At 42.5% G+C, this 17,944-nt stretch overlaps 1 protein-coding gene across 6 annotated transcripts in view; it reads left to right on the top strand.

Moving 5' to 3' along the window:
* The first annotated feature begins 2,133 nt into the window (after window positions 1-2,133).
* Window positions 2,134-17,944, top strand: part of apbb2b (amyloid beta (A4) precursor protein-binding, family B, member 2b) — a 57,792-nt gene continuing 41,981 nt past the window's right edge. For 5 of the 6 annotated variants that reach the window (XM_085356984.1, XM_085356985.1, XM_085356982.1 and 2 more), the window contains exon 1: window positions 2,134-2,214. The gene's annotated coding sequence lies outside the window, so the exon portion shown is untranslated. Of the gene's footprint in view, window positions 2,215-2,520; window positions 2,738-17,944 lie in introns of those variants that run through there. The other variant, XM_085356983.1, reaches the window with a different exon arrangement.

The following is a 17,944-nucleotide window of genomic DNA, read 5'->3' as shown; positions in this document are numbered from 1 at the left end:
ATAGCAGCAGAGGAAAAGTCAAAAGCAACCTGTTAAATCCTCTAAATACAGAAATGTTTCACTACACGTGTTGACTCAAAGATAAACTCCAGCATACATTAAACTCCACATTTAATAGACCCAGCGTGGCTCCAGCCTAAACTGGATTATGCCCACTTAACTTTTATTGAATTGAACTGATTTTTCTTTTTAAATTTGTGTATGTGCTTATGTATTATATTTTTCAGCCTTAACTAAATATGCACTGTTGCCAGATCTTATATGGCATTCATTTGTGTATATTATGAAATGTATCTTAAAATTTGCCAAAACCAAAATGGTATAGCCTACGTATAAGTATGTTCATTTCACACAGTCAGTTTTTGTTTGTGGCTCAACTGTTGCACAGTTTTGCTTATTATCAGTACAAACGGCTACAAAAACAGGTTTATTTACACTGTACTTGCAGTAATAGTTAACCTTTTGAACATACTTGAACAAGCAAATATTAGATTTTTTTTCTGCACCAGTGCTTGGATAAGGGGATCAAAGACACATAGACATTTTGTACTATTTTCACAGTTGAAAAGAATGAAATAACAGTTTAGTCACATAGAAAAGGTAAGTACACCCCTAACTTTATCATACCTTAAAACCATAAAGCTAGTGTGTGAATCTGGGAAAGGATTTAAAATATAAACAAACAAAAATTTCCAAGAGCTGAGGATTTCAAACACCTATAAAATTCAGCCCAAGAGCAGACTGCTTGAGGCTTAAAAGTGTTTGTATCTAGTAAAAATGAAAAGAATCTACAATAACATGGATTTGCCACTAATTTGACCTGCAAGGAGAAAGTCTTCACTGTTCACAGAGCATTAGAGCAAATCTGTAGTTTGCTAGTGAAAACAGACAGACAAATCAAAGAGGGAGGCCACAGCAGCAGTAGACATTTTTGAGCTTTATAAAGAGAAGACTCTAATACCTACTATTAAGCGTGGATCATATCTAACAGTGCTTGCAGATGTCCAAGGGAAATTGCTGATAGCTTCATTCAAACAATTATCATTTCCACATAGAAGAAACTGATGTTATAAAATGGTATAGTCGAAAGCAAAGGTCCAGACTTAGATGCCGTTGAAGTGCTGGTTGTTTGTGCATGTAAGGAAAACCAGCTTCTGATGCCAACATGCGCAAACGTACATAAAAATTCAGTATATATGGCAAAAACAGAGTTTGAACAATTTAAATAAGCTTGTCAATAGTCAATAATTGGTATGACACCTTTATTCTTCAGCACAGCCTCAACTCTTTCAGGCAGCTTTCTTGTCATTTCTTTAGGTAGTCTTAGTTCTCCAGGCTTCTTGAAGGACATTCAAAGCTTGTCTTTGGATGTTGTCTGCCTTTTGTTCTGTTCTCTGTCAACATGATCCCACAACACTTTAATAGTGTTTAGGTCTTTGCTCTGGGGAGGCCAAACCTTGACTGATAGTTTCATTGGATGTGTTTTTCTATCCGAGTGTGCTTTTATTGCATTCGCGGTGTATTTGGGATGCTTCTCGTGCTGAAAAATAAAGCTATATAAAGCCCCAATTGGCATTTTATATGACTTCAACTAAAGATATGAGAACAAATTGTGTGTACCTAAAGATGTGTTAAGTGTCTTAACAAACAAACAAACAAACTCTGAAAAATTTGAGGTGCAAGATCTGAACTGAAAAAATAGTGAAAAAGCAACCTATGTCCAAAGGAAAACTCTGGAAGATCTTCAGAAAGAAATTAAGATGTCTCGAGACTTTTGCACAGTACTGCTTATACAGTAATTTCCACATTATGCTTGCTTATTATTATATTATACATTTTAACCTATTCTCTGCAGTTATTCCTTCCCATCTCGTGTGTTAGGAATAATCATGCTTTCTGTCGACATTTTCATTGTCACTTTTTTTTTGGACAATGCTTTCCTAACCAACAGTTCATCTTTGCTACTGAAACCTCTTGATTTAAAGCTGCCAGCAGGCATCACAGATTAAAGCGCTAATATTGAGCCGCTCTCTGCGTAGGCAGTAAAAACAGAGGAGCGTTTGCTTCCGGAGCAGCGTCCCCCGGTTCCCCCTGCCGGAGACCAGCGGCATCTGGGAGGGAGGAGAAAAGGGAAACAATCCGAGAACGGAGGGGTGGAGAGAGAGAAAAAAGACAGGAGCTCTGCGAGGAGTACGTGAACCCGCAGGAGAAGAGGTGAGTGATGTGGTATGCCGATAAATTTCGCTTCAACGCAGGGACTTGCGGTCGTTTTACGTCTCGTTCAAATGAAAAACGGGAGTTAACTTTTCCCGTAATCTTCCCCGGGCGACGCAGTGATTGGCATCTGAGGGGCCCGCTGTGTTACAAACGGTTGGCGAAGGTGGTGGTGGTATAGGAGGATAGGCTGGGGCGGCAGATGAGGGGAGGGGGCATTTACGGGACCCAGGGTATGCTTCTTTCACTTTATTGTCACGTATTTTCCCGGTGTCCGTGGACGAGCTCTCACACAGCGTTCAGGGAGTCACACGTTCAATGCGCAGCCGTAAACGGAGCACGGTCGCGGGCAAGGCAGCTGCCGCTGACTCCAGCTTGACTTTTTAACTCAGCCGCTGTGTCGAGGGGACCGAAAAACAGGAGAACCGTCCGACGGTGGACACAACATACGTGTAAAATAACCTTTGTGGCACCTAACGGCTCTTAAACGTGTGTCGTCTTCATGCAGAGGGCCTAGGCTCAGGTAAGAGACGGGGGAAACTGTCCAATCATCCAAACTTGGCCAACCTCAAGACAAAAACAAGGCTTTTTTTATGCTTCACACCCCTAAATACCTTCATATGAGGCAACTAGCCAGTTTGGTGCATTAAGCTAAGTCAGTAAGATATAATATTCATTTCGGCAAGTGACCAAAATAAAAAATAAAAAAATCAGAAAATTTTGAGTAAAGCCTAGATTGGTGTTTTTACCAGTTATTCGTGGATCAGGCAACAATGTGACCTTCCTCACATCTTCAGTTGTATAGTAAATCATTTAAATTTAAGATGATTGATCCAACAAGTATCAGTCTGTCACTCCAACAGTGGCTTAAACCTTTAATCAATTATTAATTTTCTGTTTGGAACTAATTAGCTGACAGATTAATTCAGCCTGCGCCAGTTTTCTGTCCTGTGGTTTCCATCCAGAGGTTGGAAACATTCCCATGTCGTGCTCTGTTTACAGCAACAATTTAAGTAATAAAAAGGCTCATTGTGAAACAAACAGGCATAAAGGGGGTATTCTCTTCACTTAGGCATATTACATTGAATAGTGTGTGGGGCTGTAGGCCATCAGAAACCCCTGGGAGCCCAGTCAGGGACTTGCAGTGGTGCTTGGTCCTGGTTGGTTGTGGCTAGCTAATCATTTCCAGCCTTCCTCTGGTTGTTTCTGCCAGAGCTCCCTGAGAAGATACGGCTGTTTGTTTTATGCAAACATGGAGCCACTTAATTGCATGTTTATGTTTTTGCGATATAAAGAATCTAGAGGAGGACGTGAATAGCTTTCCTGTTTTAATTTTCTTAGAGGTAGGGAGGAGAAAGAGAGAGGGGAGAGAGTGAGAGTTTGGGGTATGTAATGATTGTGCATAAACACCTAGAGGGAGCGTCACTGTTGACTCTTGTGGTAAGACTGTAAACGCTCGGGACACAGTTCATGTAATATATTGCAGCCTATGAGGAGAAGGAGTGCTGAAGTTGTTGACAATAACACCAATTGTCAGAGGACCCGATTTCTTCTTTTAGAGTGCACCACTGAGGTTTCACTGCCAGCCTTTCTCTCCTGGCTCTGCTGTATTTGTTTTGCATCACATTTGCACTGGTACTTACTTACTGGTGTATCTGTTTCAAAGGTGCAGTCATGTTAAAAAGCCTCATGAGTAAAGCATGCTTTGAGTCTGATCTAAATATCTTCCCAGTTCTCCCTTTTCCTGCCTTTGCTTCCTTTTTTTATTTTTTATAAGCACTTTGTTGGTAAACAGCTTGTGCTCTCTATTTTAAGCTGTGGTTGTGGCGGTGTCGGTTTGGTGAGTTCATTTGTGCAATTGCAAAACTGAATGTGTCACTGGCTGTACCACCATAGTAGAAATGGTGCACTGTCATCCTCTGCCTCGCCTCCCTCGCTATCCTTGCAGCCTCTATACCCTGCTGTCTTGCTTTTCATTCAAACCTAGCCCTTCTCTGCAGTGTGTGTGTGTGTGTGTGTGTGTGTGTGTGTGCGTGCGTGTACATGATGTCATTGCTAATTGCTCAGGGCTTTTGGGTTTGGGTTAAGTTGGTTTATATTCTGCTCCTCTCTGTGTTGCCAGCCTCTGTCGTCGCTTCATCCTTCTTTTCCCTCGTCATTTTCTCTCTCTCGCTCCTTTGCCCTCCCTCCCTCCCTCTTGTAGCATTTCTATACAGCAATCAGGAGTTGCTGAGTGTGGAAAAAGTGACTCGGACATTTATGGGTCGAGTTTTGGGCCAAGCACTGCAGACTGTTCCTGAGTGCGTCTTTGTTTTAGCTCTGGTAATATTTGGTATGAGCTCCTCGCTTTCAAGATGCCAACTCATCCTCAAAGGAAGGCGTGCTGCTGCACGATTTGGACACATGCACAGAATGCAAGCGCAAGTCGGTAATGTCTCGTTTTTATATGAAATGAATCAACACATGGCACCTGACCCCTGAAGAATCAGGATTTTAGAAGTTTAGCAGTTTTACAGTCAAAGAACATGAGATGAATGTCAAAACCTTTTCAGCATTTCTGACCCTTAATAATTTCATGAAATGTTGGTTTCAAATCAGTTTTACTGCAGTGTAAGGGTGAGGTAAAATCTTAGCGTTATATTCTGAAGGCAAATTTATTTTTATTTTGTATTTTTTGATTCGAGCATCAGTTCTGCAGCATATATCATTGTTGCACTGGCAAAGTTGCACTTGGGTCAAATTAAGCTTTAGCCTGTGGAAGTTCTGCTTTTCTGTGAGGCAGATAGGAAAGGACGGGAAGATGGAGTAAGGTGAAAAGCATGCAGGAAATGATCTGTGGTGGCCTTGCGGCATATTGGTATCCCACTCAACCCAGGGAGCTAAACCACCTCCCAAAGGTCTCAATTTTAACCTGTATTTTAATACCAGGCTCATCCTTAAGCTGTGTGAAAATGATTTCTGAGATAGTCATTTTTTTTTGTTAATGACTGGTATCTGTGAAAGAGTGTTCAGATATTCCATATAATAGCTGATCAAATGGCTTTAGGTGCTGAAGAAGATTTTCAGAATCGTCATAAAGTGAACATGCATGGACATCAGAGACGGTCTGTTTGTTTTTAGCCCTTTATGTGGCTAGTTGTTGTACTTTTGGGATTATAAGGGCTAAAAATGCAAAAAAAAAAAAAGATTTTTAAAAAGAGCAAAATTTGAGGACCTAGTATGTAGATAAAGTTTTGCATGCCTTCATTAAAAATACTTGAATCGTGTGATGGAGGGGCTCAGGTGGGCATTTTTGTCACATTTGGTTGATTGACCCTAATCCAGGCTGTCACCTTGCAAAGCTTTGAGCACAGCCTAAAATATGTTTCAATAGCCGCGCTAGCCACAGTCCTCAGCAGAATGGGTGCAGTTGTTGGAAAGACGATAAACCTGCATGTGAACGATCCCGGGACTTTCTTGCCTTGCAGCACCAACTCGTTAGTCTGTGTGTGGTCGGGGTCATGCACAGCAGCTGACGAGAAAGCGTGGTGAAAGTGTGCGTGTGTGTACATGCTTGTGTGACTGAGCGTTTCTGCGTGGGTGTGTGTGAGCAATCAGATAAAGAGTTCGGAGATCCGCTACCACCACCCTTCTTCCCTTGTGTAACAATACTTCTGGTCCGCCCCTGACCAAACAACTGTTTGTGTGTGTGATTTTTAGTCGTGTGTGTGTGTGGTGTGTGTGACCAGATTGGACAGATGAATGATGAATTAAGGACAGCAGAGAGTAGATTCATCCCAGGCTGTCATGCTGGCAGGATAACCACGCTACGATTTGTTTGTGTGGATTTATGTGTGCTGCTGGGTCCGGGAGACTGTATGTGTGAGTTGTCAATCTTTTTTCAGCATCTCATTCTCTTCACTTTCAGCCCCCTATCGATGCCTCTCAATAGGGTTATTGTGCCCACTGTTAGGCAGGCTGCAGTGTGTGTGTGCGTGCATGCGTGTGTGTGCGCGCATTGTTGTTGCAGGGAGCAGACAGCCGTGAGGTGTGTTTGAACAGGGAAGGAGCACAGAGGCCCTGTTCATCCTGCGGGGTGTGAAGCCAGATGATAGGGCCCCTTTTTTTTCTCATCTTTCCATCTGTCCGTCTGTCTCGCCTGTTTTTTGACAGCTTTTCGCCCGCATGCTTGCTCCTCATCGCCGCCTTTTCCCCCCTCCACTTTTTTCCGCTTTGTTTTCTTTTCTTTTTTTTTTGTGTGTTTTTCTGTTTGTGTAGCGTGTCGGCTCCTGGCAGCCTCGCCGATGGACTGTCTCCTTGCTGTCAGAGCGCTCTGGGATCGGGTCATCAGTATGCACGTTATTCTGCCTCCAAATTACCTGAGGATGAGGCGAGGATGGACAGGATTTCTACTTTTGAAAGGGGGGGGGGGGCTTTTTCTGCGACTCTCCTGTTTATATGTTTCTGTTTCTGATGTTGTCTTTTCCACATGGCTGCACTTTCCCCTGTATACACCCATCAGTTTCAGTTCAGCTGCATAAGGGTTTTTTCTTCTTCTGGCTTTTGGTCTGGCGTTCCCTTCTCCCTCCTCTCGCCTCCTTTTGGCTTTTAAACAAACACACGTGCACACACACAGTCATATGATATGAAAGTGGCTATAAAGGCCAGAGCCCCAGGTGCTACTGTAAATTGGCCTACTTAAAAAAAGTTCAAGGATTTGGCCTGTCTCTAAACAAGGATTAAGAAGTGATAGAAGTGAGAGTCTGGACTCCATGTCTCAAGGACCACTTGGGTAAATGGACAGGTGTTCCTCTGTTAGCAGGTAATTGGATTTCATAAAGAATTTTTAGGGGTGGGGGAAAAACCTGAAGGGCTTGCCAAGCAAAATATTTGCAGTGCACTAATAATAGCAAGCAGAGCTGAAATTAGTGCTTTAAGCATTTAGCCAGGAGATACGATAAAGAACCAAACATTCACATATAAAGAACAACATTTGTGCAAAAATATGTTAAGCCCTTACTGTTTCCCTTGCAAATTGGCACAAATCTTGAAAATGATTGGAGATCATTTATATGTTTGGTGAAATCAAATTGTAAAAATTTAACGATAGAACAAACAGCTCTGTAGCCAGAAGAAAACACTTATCAATGAGGCTAACTGGGAAAACAGGTTTCAGTTTGCCAAGGAGCATAAATATTGGACTGTGGAGGAATGAAAAAAGGATCACGTGGTCTTATGAGTCCAGATTTGCCCTGTTCCAGAGTGGTGGTGCATCGACCATCCCTAGTACCTACCATGCAAGCCTGTGGTTGCAATTTTCATTGTAATTTTTAGGTGGTCTGTGTTCAGAAAACAAGGTCAGCTGACTACCTGAATATACTGAGAGCCCAGCTTTTTCCATCCATTTGTGGCACAGGGATATTTTAATTATATTTGACAGCGCCAGGATTCGTTGGGCTCTAACTGTCAAAGAGTGGTTCAGAGAGCATTTTCACACATGGATTGGCCACCAATGAGTCCAGACCTTAATCTCATTGAAGAACCGGGATTTGCTGAAGAAGACTTAATGTATCGGTCTAACTCTCATCATCAGTGCAAGATGTTGGTGAAAAAGTGCAAGTCTAGATGGAAATAAGTGTTGTAACATTGCATAAGCTTATAATGGAACAGTGGATGTGTGCTGTCATCAAAGCTAACACAGTCCAACAAAATATTAGTGTGACTTTTTTTTTTTTTTTTTGGACCAGGCAGTGTATGTTTGACGCTGCTGTTTTCAGTGTTCAGTAGTGACACTGATATGCACAGTGAATGTATAACATAATAGTAAATGTAAAATAGACACAGGATGCCTCTTGAAAAAATTGACTTATCGTAGATCATAGTCGAGGCCTGCTTCATCACCTTCCCACTGATGCTTTAATTGAAAACTATTTCTCTGATGCCACTCGATAATGCAGGTCACTTGATCCCTGAAAGTGTATGAGAAAACTAGTTTTAGCCAAATATTAGGTCTTTTCTACATCAGCTGTGTGCCAAGATCAGCAGCAGAAGGCAACACTGATTTTGTTTTTTGTTTATTTTTTATCTGTAGGGGTTTTTCGGCTGGTTTAAAATCCCACAGAAGAAATGGTAAAACTGCCACGAACCCTTTCTTCCATCTTGATGTGGAAGGGCAGAGCCTGTAAATTCCTGTGTGGTGAATGCACAGGATGACAGGTGATCTAAAAGTTGAATCATGTGTGCAGTCATTGTGGTGGTGTTCTTTTTGTTTTTTATGCCTACATCATATCCTGTGGTGGGAGTATAAATAACCGAACATCTGTGGTAAGGATGTGATGCGGTGCCAGCCTCATCTCCATATCTTTACTGTGATTCATAAAACCGCAGTTGCATTTAAAACAACTTTGTATTGGGGATTAAAATTTAAATTAATTGACTAGTGTCGCTTTGATTAACCACACAGTGCTGGAATTTGCTTATTGGCTTTGCACTCACTCGTTAGAATAAACGAATTGGCGGCCTTGACCTCTGTTTGCTCCTAACAGGGGTGGTGCAGAGCTGGTCCACTAGTTGTGGTTTAGCTAGCTTTGTCATCCCCATCCAAAAGCAATATCTAGCAGGAGAAGAATGGCCTGCTTAAGCTGGCAAACGACAACGATAAGCAGTACAGAGACAGAGGGAGAAAGAGACAGGCTTTGTGTAGGAGGAAGAGGTGACAAGAGCCAGAGATGGGGTGATTTAAAGTATTGGCGACGGAGCAATCATTGCAACGGTGTCTGTAGTTTCGTTGGCAGTGATGGGACATTCCTTTTCTGATGAGTCACTCGCTCTGATCCACCAACTCTCCTCACATCTTTGACGCTAGTACCCCGTTGCTTTCTCTCTCATTTTCTGAGTCTTTCTGTCTCCCTTCCTTCCTTCCCCCCCCCCCTTTAATTTGGCAAATAAAGGCCGAGCCTCCAGCCAATTTGATCACACAAGGCTGTGATATTAATACAATCTTGTGGCATTATCATGCAACAGCTTGACACAGGCTGTCTAATGAAAGGTGAGATAAGAAGACTGTGCTGAAGACACACACACACAGTTTGATTAAGTGCTGTGCCATTTGTGTCTAGACTTCCCTGTCCTCTCGGATGTCCTGTCACATTTCGGCTATATATAGGATACGCAGTCTCTCCACTGCTTCTGCCCTGGCCTTGGATCTGACAGGCCTTTTGTGCACAGCCATGTCTGTCCGCCCCTCTATGTGTTTCTTCAGAGGGGAAAGGTGTGGCTTTCCAATAGCCAATATCCTCTCTTTCTACCAAACAAAAGAATATGAAGCAGCTGTAATGTTTGCAGTCAAGTGAGAAGTAGTAAGAAGCTCTAATGATCGAAGTGCTTGCTTTTTGCTGACTCATATTGATAAAAGAAATGACAGGAGCATGAGGTTTGATAGTATAAATATAACCTGAGTCAGAAATAAAAATATGGAGAACACTTTATTTATTCTCCTTTTGGTCTGCAAAGAGATATTTTCGGTATTTAGTGAGATGAAAGAGTGAATGAGCGAGTCAGAATTTTAAGAGTTCAGCGTCCCATTTTTACCTGGAACTTTTATATTATATTATATATATATATATATATATATATATATATATATATATATATATATATATATATATATATATTATTATATTTTATATTTGGTAACCTGTGATTTTTACTGGGTTAACCTCTCTGGGTTAGTTTCCACCAGGTGACCAGTGACCTGGTTTGGGCTAGAGTTGGCTTCGCATCTGCTCCTTTTTAATGGCATTTCCTTCCATTTGGCACACCCAAATGGAAATATTATAGCAGATGACTTGTAAAGCCAAAATGGATTAACAGGACTTGATTGGAAAGGTGTAATCTTCAGGCTTTTGTTTAGCACATGGCTAAAGTAGAACCTAACACTACCCCTAAGAGGCATGTTATAGTTATATACATGGGAGGACATCTGCATGCTGGACAGCTTTTTGGATCAAAACAGCCTTATCTATGGAGACATACAGTGCACCAACTGTGCACCCTTTAGTTAAAGTGGACTTTAGTCATTCCTGTTCTAGTGGACTTAATGGTCCATGATATCTACAGCTGTCTATGTCCATAGCAGGGTGTGATCGCTGCTTAAGCAGGTCTCCAATGATCTGGTGGATGTTAGTGTTTGAACAAATTAATGTATGAGACTTTGGTTGAAATGGAACCTCTCTATTTTCTGCACATTTTCCCTCATTTTAAGTATGTAGCTGAAACAAAACTTAACCAAAACATTAGATGGGGTGTCCTGGCCAGGTGGATGTTGAGACGCTTGCTGACACATGACGCCAACAGATTTACTCAGCTGTAACTAACGGATGTTAATTCAATGAGTGTGTCAGACAGTGTTGAATTTGCACTATGTGTAAAGTGTAAGAAATGTGGTAAAAGGCACAGAGTGTGATTGTTTAATACAATGGGGAGGTGAACTCTGTCTTTTTAATGTTTATCTGCGATGTTCTCTGCGGTATTGGGAACTGCATCATGATGTTCAGGTAGATGAGTGGCCATAGGCTCGTTAGTGATCGAGCTCACACGGTTGACAGCTGGTGAATACCAAACAGCACCTGTTAATCCACCAGTTAAATTTGAGAGCAGATTGCCTTTTTTGCAAAGTAACTCCTGTGGATTCATGACACAGCTCATCGTGCCAGTAAGTGACTCGCAGCACCTTTTCCTGCTGCTGTAGCCTCAGATTCAGTCTTGATGTTTGAGCTATAGATGCTGTTCCCGTGGTGACTTTGAGTGATGAACTCTTTGGTTTGGGTGCCTAGCAACGGGAGTCAAACGAGTATTCAGTTTTAATTGTGAACTATTTGATGACCAAAGATGACCCCCACCCCACACTGCTCTCAAATGACTGTAATGAAAGTACTGGATGGACCTTAGCATGTTCTTCTATTTCTGTTGTTTAGTGGTAGTTGACAAACCGTGGTAGTGGAGCATTAAAAAAGAAAGAAAGTTCAGTGATGCAGACCATTTCTCTAGTTATATTAAGTGTAGTAAAGTGAGACGACTCTTGAATGTGCAGGACTGCCCATTTTGCATAACTACAGTGGGGCAAAAAAGTATTTAGTCAGCCACCGATTGTGCAAGTTCCCCCACCTAAAATGATGACAGAGGTCAGTAATTTGCACCAGAGGTACACTTCAACTGTGAGAGACAGAATGTGAAAAAAAATCCATGAATTCACATAGTAGGATTTGTAAAGAATTTATTCGTAAATCAGGGTGGAAAATAAGTATTTGGTCACCTCAAACAAGGAAAATCTCTGGCTCTCACAGACCTGTAACGTCTTCTGTAAGAAGCTTTTCTGTCCCCCACTCGTTACCTGTATGAATGGCACCTGTTTGAACTCATCATCTGTATAAAAGACACCTGTCCACAGCCTCAAACAGTCAGACTCCAAACTCCGCCATGGCCAAGACCAAAGAGCTTTCGAAGGACACCAGGAAAAGTATTGTAGACCTGCACCAGACTGGGAAGAGTGAATCTACAATAGGCAAGCAGCTTGGTGTGAAAAAATCAACTGTGGGAGCAATCATCAGAAAATGGAAGACATACAAGACCACTGATAATCTCCCTCGATCTGGGGCTCCACGCAAGATCTCATCCCGTGGGGTCAAAATGATCATGAGAACGGTGAGCAAAGATCCCAGAACCACACGGGGGGACCTGGTGAATGACCTGCAGAGAGCTGGGACCAAAGTAACAAAGGTCACCATCAGTAACACACTACAACGGCAGGGAATCAAATCCCGCAGTGCCAGACGTGTTCCGCTGCTGAAGCCAGTGCATGTCCAGGCCCGTCTGAAGTTTGCCAGAGAGCACATGGATGATACAGCAGAGGATTGGGAGAATGTCATGTGGTCAGATGAAACCAAAGTAGAACTTTTTGGTATAAACTCAACTCGTCGTGTTTGGAGGAAGAAGAATACTGAGTTGCATCCCAAGAACACCATACCTACTGTGAAGCATGGGGGTGGAAACATCATGCTATGGGGCTGTTTTTCTGCCAAGGGGACAGGACGACTGATCCGTGTTAAGGACAGAACGAATGGGGCCATGTATCGTGAGATTTTGAGCCAAAACCTCCTTCCATCAGTGAGAACTTTGAAGATGAAACGAGGCTGGGTCTTCCAACATGACAATGATCCAAAACACACCGCCCGGGCAACAAAGGAGTGGCTCCGTAAGAAGCATTTGAAAGTCCTGGAGTGGCCTAGCCAGTCTCCAGACCTCAACCCCATAGAGAATCTGTGGCGGGAGTTGAAAGTCCGTGTTGCTCGGCGACAGCCCCAAAACATCACTGCTCTCGAGAAGATCTGCATGGAGGAATGGGCCAAAATACCAGCTACTGTGTGTGCAAACCTGGTAAAGACCTATAGTAAACGTTTGACCTCTGTTATTGCCAACAAAGGTTATGTTACAAAGTATTGAGTTGTATTTTTGTTATTGACCAAATACTTATTTTCCACCCTGATTTACGAATAAATTCTTTACAAATCCTACCATGTGAATTCATGGATTTTTTTTTCACATTCTGTCTCTCACAGTTGAAGTGTACCTCTGGTGCAAATTACTGACCTCTGTCATCATTTTAGGTGGGGGAACTTGCACAATCGGTGGCTAAATACTTTTTTGCCCCACTGTATTCATAACAGCGTTGCTTATCTAGCTGCTTATCAATACCTAGCTACCAGTGCCAGTTCCATACTGGTTATTAACAACAGCCCTAAACAAGGAGGACAGCAAAGAGGATGCTCTGCTGGGATTTTAAAAACTTTCTAACCACATTATTATTGCAAGGACACTGTCTGAGGTCTTCAGGCATATAAAAAAAGCAGTAGGCACTTGCTCTCAAATGTTACGTTTTGGCCTTCACCCAGAGGAGAATCTTCTGTTGTTAAAATATACAGCTCAGAAAAATTCACAACGAGGTTTAAATCACACATCGACTCTTCAGGATTTAAGTATTCAAGCTTATTCAAGTTTACTTATATAGATTGTAAAATTTGCTGAGAAGAGAAGGAGATGACAATGGCCAGTGGAAACCAACAATACCAACACTTTGAGGGCTGGATTCAGAATCACACCAGAGTGTCTCCTCTTTAACCCATTTTTAAAGTGGGGTGTCATCATATCAGACTTTGGTTGAGTAACGTAACACTGACTCTTTGAGTGAATAGTACTTTAGGCATTCAACAGATGTTATGATCACTAATAATACAGAGTACTTAACATAAAAAAACAAGAAAAGGTATTTGAAAATGAGGAAAAAAGTGATATTGTAATATAATCCTGTAACCATGAAATGGAAAACGATTACCCCGAGCTGCAGGCACATGACAGGCTGCACTATAAACGTGTTGTTGTCACACTCCTGGCACTACTTGTTGCCGTCAGCGCTGGGTCCAGGAAAGAGCTGTGGTCTCATTACGTCAAAGTCTTTCTGGCTGCAGGACCGGCTCATCTGCGTTACTGCGTTTCGCTCAGTGTCACTGTATTCGTGGTGCACCCTTTCTCCCCCTCCCTCGACCTCCGTGCTCACCCACAGGAAAGAGGGGTCTGGTAATGGGGGAGGGGTTGGTGCACACTCGGTCCCAAGTTTCCCAAATCCAGGAAATGGTCTCTTGGCTTTGTTTCTGAAACGGTTTTTTTCACTCCTACATCAAAAGATTTCAAACCCTGCAGAATGTTTTCTGGGCTCATTTTCTAAGTGTGTTATATAATTCTTTAACCCCCTGTCACCCCCAGCTGCTTCCTGACTTTATCTGGGCTCGTTTCATCAGGAGCAGTGTGTGTGTGTGTGTGTGTGTGTGTGTGTGTGTGTGTGTGTGTGTGTGTGTGTGTGTGTGTGTGTGTGTGTATCTCTGGAGTCCTGCGCCTTTGACTGGCTGACGTGTTGAGAGAGTTATGGTTAAATAAGTAACTCTATATGTGTTTTCTGTCACAGCTGACCCATTTACTTTCAAGTATACATACAGAGGGCATTCACTGTCACCGGCAGTGTTGAAGAGCTCAGTTTGCTCTGGGTCAGTGAGGGGGATGTGTACACACATGTGCTCACAAATGCTCATTACTTACCTTCATTCTTGAGGCATGTAGCTTTTGTGTTTTGTCTGCTCCTCCTGTTGACTAATTAGTCTTTTTTTTTTTTTTTTTTTTTTTTTGCCCCCCACCTCACAGTGGCCCTGGCCCACCCACCCTCACATGCCTTAGATTCTTTGGCACACCCTGAAAATTCCCCCCTCCTTCCCTTTCTTTTGTGGTAAATTTTTTTTTTTCCCCCCCTCTCACCGTCCCGCCCATGGAAACCACACCGGACGGAAAATGATATAGCTACACACACACACACACACACACACACACACACACACACACACAGATGCTGTAAGTCTTTAATTGTGCCTTAAACATCGAGCTATTTGTGTTCGTCCTTCACTCTCTATACATCACTGCTGCTTAGACGAAGCACGGCCGTGTGAGCATGCTCACAACTTGGAGCTCTGTTTGCAAGTTTTGTTTGTGTGTGTGTGTTTGTGTGTACATAAGGTTGTTTGTTTAGGCTGCAGTACCATTCAAAGTGTTACTTTGTCTCTGTTATTTCCCGCTTTGACAATTCAAGGATACGCACACATGCACACACACACACGCACACACACACGCACAGTGACGTCTAGCTTCGATTGCAGCTGTGGAACCAGATTTTGTAAATGGTTAATGTTTTCTTTATTGTTTTTATACACACACACACACACACACACACACACACACACACACACACACACACACACACACACACACACACACATCATGACGATGCTTTCCAAATGAGATTACAAAGAGCATCTTCAATAAATCATAAATAATGATCTCTAAGGAAGAAGCGTAAAATACATCTAGCAAAAACTAACCAAGTTAGCTCTTCTTCGTGTTATCGTCCTCGTCTTTCCTTTTCTTCATCTACTGCTTCTTCTCTTTCTCCTTCTATCTTCATCTGCATGCATTACTTCCACTCTTCCTTCTCCTCCTTCATCTTCTACCTATCCTCGTCCACTTCTTCTTTCTTTTCTCCTCCTCTTCAGGTCTTCTGCTACTACAGCTTGTTTTCCTCTCATTTTCCCCCCCGTTTCCTCATCTCCTCTCCCTCCTTCTTAATCTTCTTCTTCTGATCTCCCTCTTTTCTTCTACTTCATCTCCCTTTACTCCTTCATCTAGCAGTTGTCAGTTTCCTCCTTTTTCTTCTTCGACTACTACTTCTCCTCTTCCACCTGCTTTTTTTCCTCTTCTTCATCTAAGTCGTCATCATCTGCATATTGTTGTTGTTATTATTATTACATTTTCTTCCTCATTTTGTTTCTCCTCAGCCTCTTGAAAAAGTAGAACAGCTCAACAGTGCATCATTGTAGTTTAGATGTAGGCTATGTAGTAGGCAACATTAAATGGGACACGGGTGGTTGGGCCGTGAGGAGCTCTGCACCTTTGACAGCATGTTTTTTGGGCAGTAGTGTTGTCAGCTTGTCGTGGAAGTAGTTTGCAGCTACGTGTTGAAGGCCTGGGCTTTTCTGCAGCCAATGAAAACAAAGCCAAGAAAGATCTGGGAAGTTTGCCTGCTATTGTGCAGCTGCCTTACAGTTTCACGTCCTAATCCAAAAAGTCAGAAAAACACCCCGCTGCATTTTCTGTTTCTGCATAGCTCGGCTTGTCTTGCTGGCTTGAACCCATCCGTTTTGTTTCCGGCGGCCTGGCCTCTGACTGCGACAGTTTTGCTTTCTTGTGAGTCTTTTTCGGTAACAGATGGGATTTCTCACGAGCCGTGGGGGAGAAGAGAGGGGAGGGGGCTGTAAATCAGCGTTATAGCGAGAAATGGGTGGTTTTATGTGAGTTTACAGACCCCCTTCACTTTTATTGAGGAAAAGACAGCATTTCTCTTCTTGACAAAGAGAAGAGTGAGGGATTGAAAGGTAGAGGATGAATGAGGTGGAAGCCCGGAAAAGAGAGGGAATTGGACAAGAAAATAGGATAGAGGGGGGGAAAGGTAAAAGTCAAGTGGGATTAGCAGGGGAACTAGAATGGTGAGAAACTTTGAGAGGGAGGTGCAGGAAGGAGGGATGAAGCCCATCAAACTGCTGGCAGGCTTCCATCTGGCGTATGAATTTAAAAGCAATTTCAGTCCAGAGTGTCGGTGGTTGGAAACAGCACGCACGTAAAAAGAAACAGAGACACGGAGAGCGATGGAGTGTTTGCAGCTGCTTCCTTCATTCTTTTAGGATCTGGACACTCCGACATACAGACGACACTAAGTGCATGCACACACACAAAAAACAGCACACACTCAGTGGGCTGGCCTGTAGGTCAGAAGTTAAAGGTCAGTGCCAGACTGTGACACATCCTAGATCTTATTACCAACCCCTCCCCTCCCTCCCGGTGAGTGTTTTGTCTAAATGTCTGTGTCTCAGCTTGAACGTCTGTCCCTATATGTATCAGTACCACTGCTGCCCTGCCTGCAGATAGGCCCTCTAATTATGTATAGCCCCCCCACCACCACCATCCACAACAGAGGACTGCAAGGAGTGCTTCAAAGGTGCTGACGCTCCGATGCAGCCCAGATCCAGATGTAGTTGGTATTCAGACTTATCGTTTTAGTGCATTCCTGAACTGTAGCTCCAGCTCCTCTTTTTTTTTTTTTTTTTTTTTTTTTTTTTTTTTTTTTTAAAACATCATAATGATATGGCATCTTCGGTGCAGTCTGTATTTAGTGTTTGGACAGTGATGTTTTTTTGTTGTCTTTTACTACTTTAGCTCGCTGGACTTAAAATGAAAAGACCGATTTTTAAGTGCTAACTTGAAACTTTAAAGGCAAACTCCTCCAGTTTTATGCATCAAAGTGTTTAGACCAAATTTAAATGGTCTGCACCAAACAGCAGCCTGTATTTGTTTTTTGTTTTTTTCAGCGCAGTCGAGTTAAGTGACTCCAGTTGGTAGAGGTGGAGCCCTGTGTCTGGATCGTAGTGAGCACAAAAGATGGATGTAGCCATCATGAAGTCGCCTACTGCTTTCTTTTTAATGAAATGAGCATTTTCAGGGTTTGAAACCAGATACCCCAACCGTGGGGTGGATCTGACTCTTGAAACTGCATGCCTATACGAACATATCCTGGGTAATCCTTTTTTTTAATTTTTTTTTATTTAAATATTAGAATAATCCAAATTCACAAAATGGATTTGGTGTTTTATTCTCTATGATCCGTAATGAGTGCCTGAGCCCATAAACTCATTGGGAAAGGGCTTACAGAGGTCAAAGCTGAGGACTGTTTTCCCCATAGACATTCACAGGACCAGAAGTTCTTTTATTTCCCCCATAATATTAAAAAGGGTTATTTTTTTTGTACTCTATTTACCCCTTTAAAGCCTTCTAGGAATAAGCATTTCATGATCTCTTCTGAACTGAATAGTTTCTGTCATATTTCAGGCCTGCTTTTAGGACAAAAGGACTGGGCATGCATCAGAAGTTAATGAGGGTGGTCTCTGCCTACCCTTTCTATTAGTTGTCAAACCACATTTTTATTGATATATAGTGATGTGTGAAAACAAGAGTACATTAGGAGGACACGGGAGGGTTCCAGGTGTTGTAAGAGCTGGGCATTTTGACATTAGAGTCTGTGTGCATTGACTCGATTGTGAAGCCT

The sequence above is a fragment of the Diplotaxodon limnothrissa genome, linkage group LG6 (genome assembly GCF_057381915.1).
Source record: "Diplotaxodon limnothrissa isolate DT_005_m linkage group LG6, D_limnothrissa_male_GT1.1, whole genome shotgun sequence".
Classification (NCBI taxonomy): Eukaryota; Metazoa; Chordata; class Actinopteri; order Cichliformes; family Cichlidae; genus Diplotaxodon; species Diplotaxodon limnothrissa.
The sequence above is the reverse complement of the archived record's forward strand: the minus strand, read 5'-3'. Positions and strand labels throughout refer to the sequence as shown.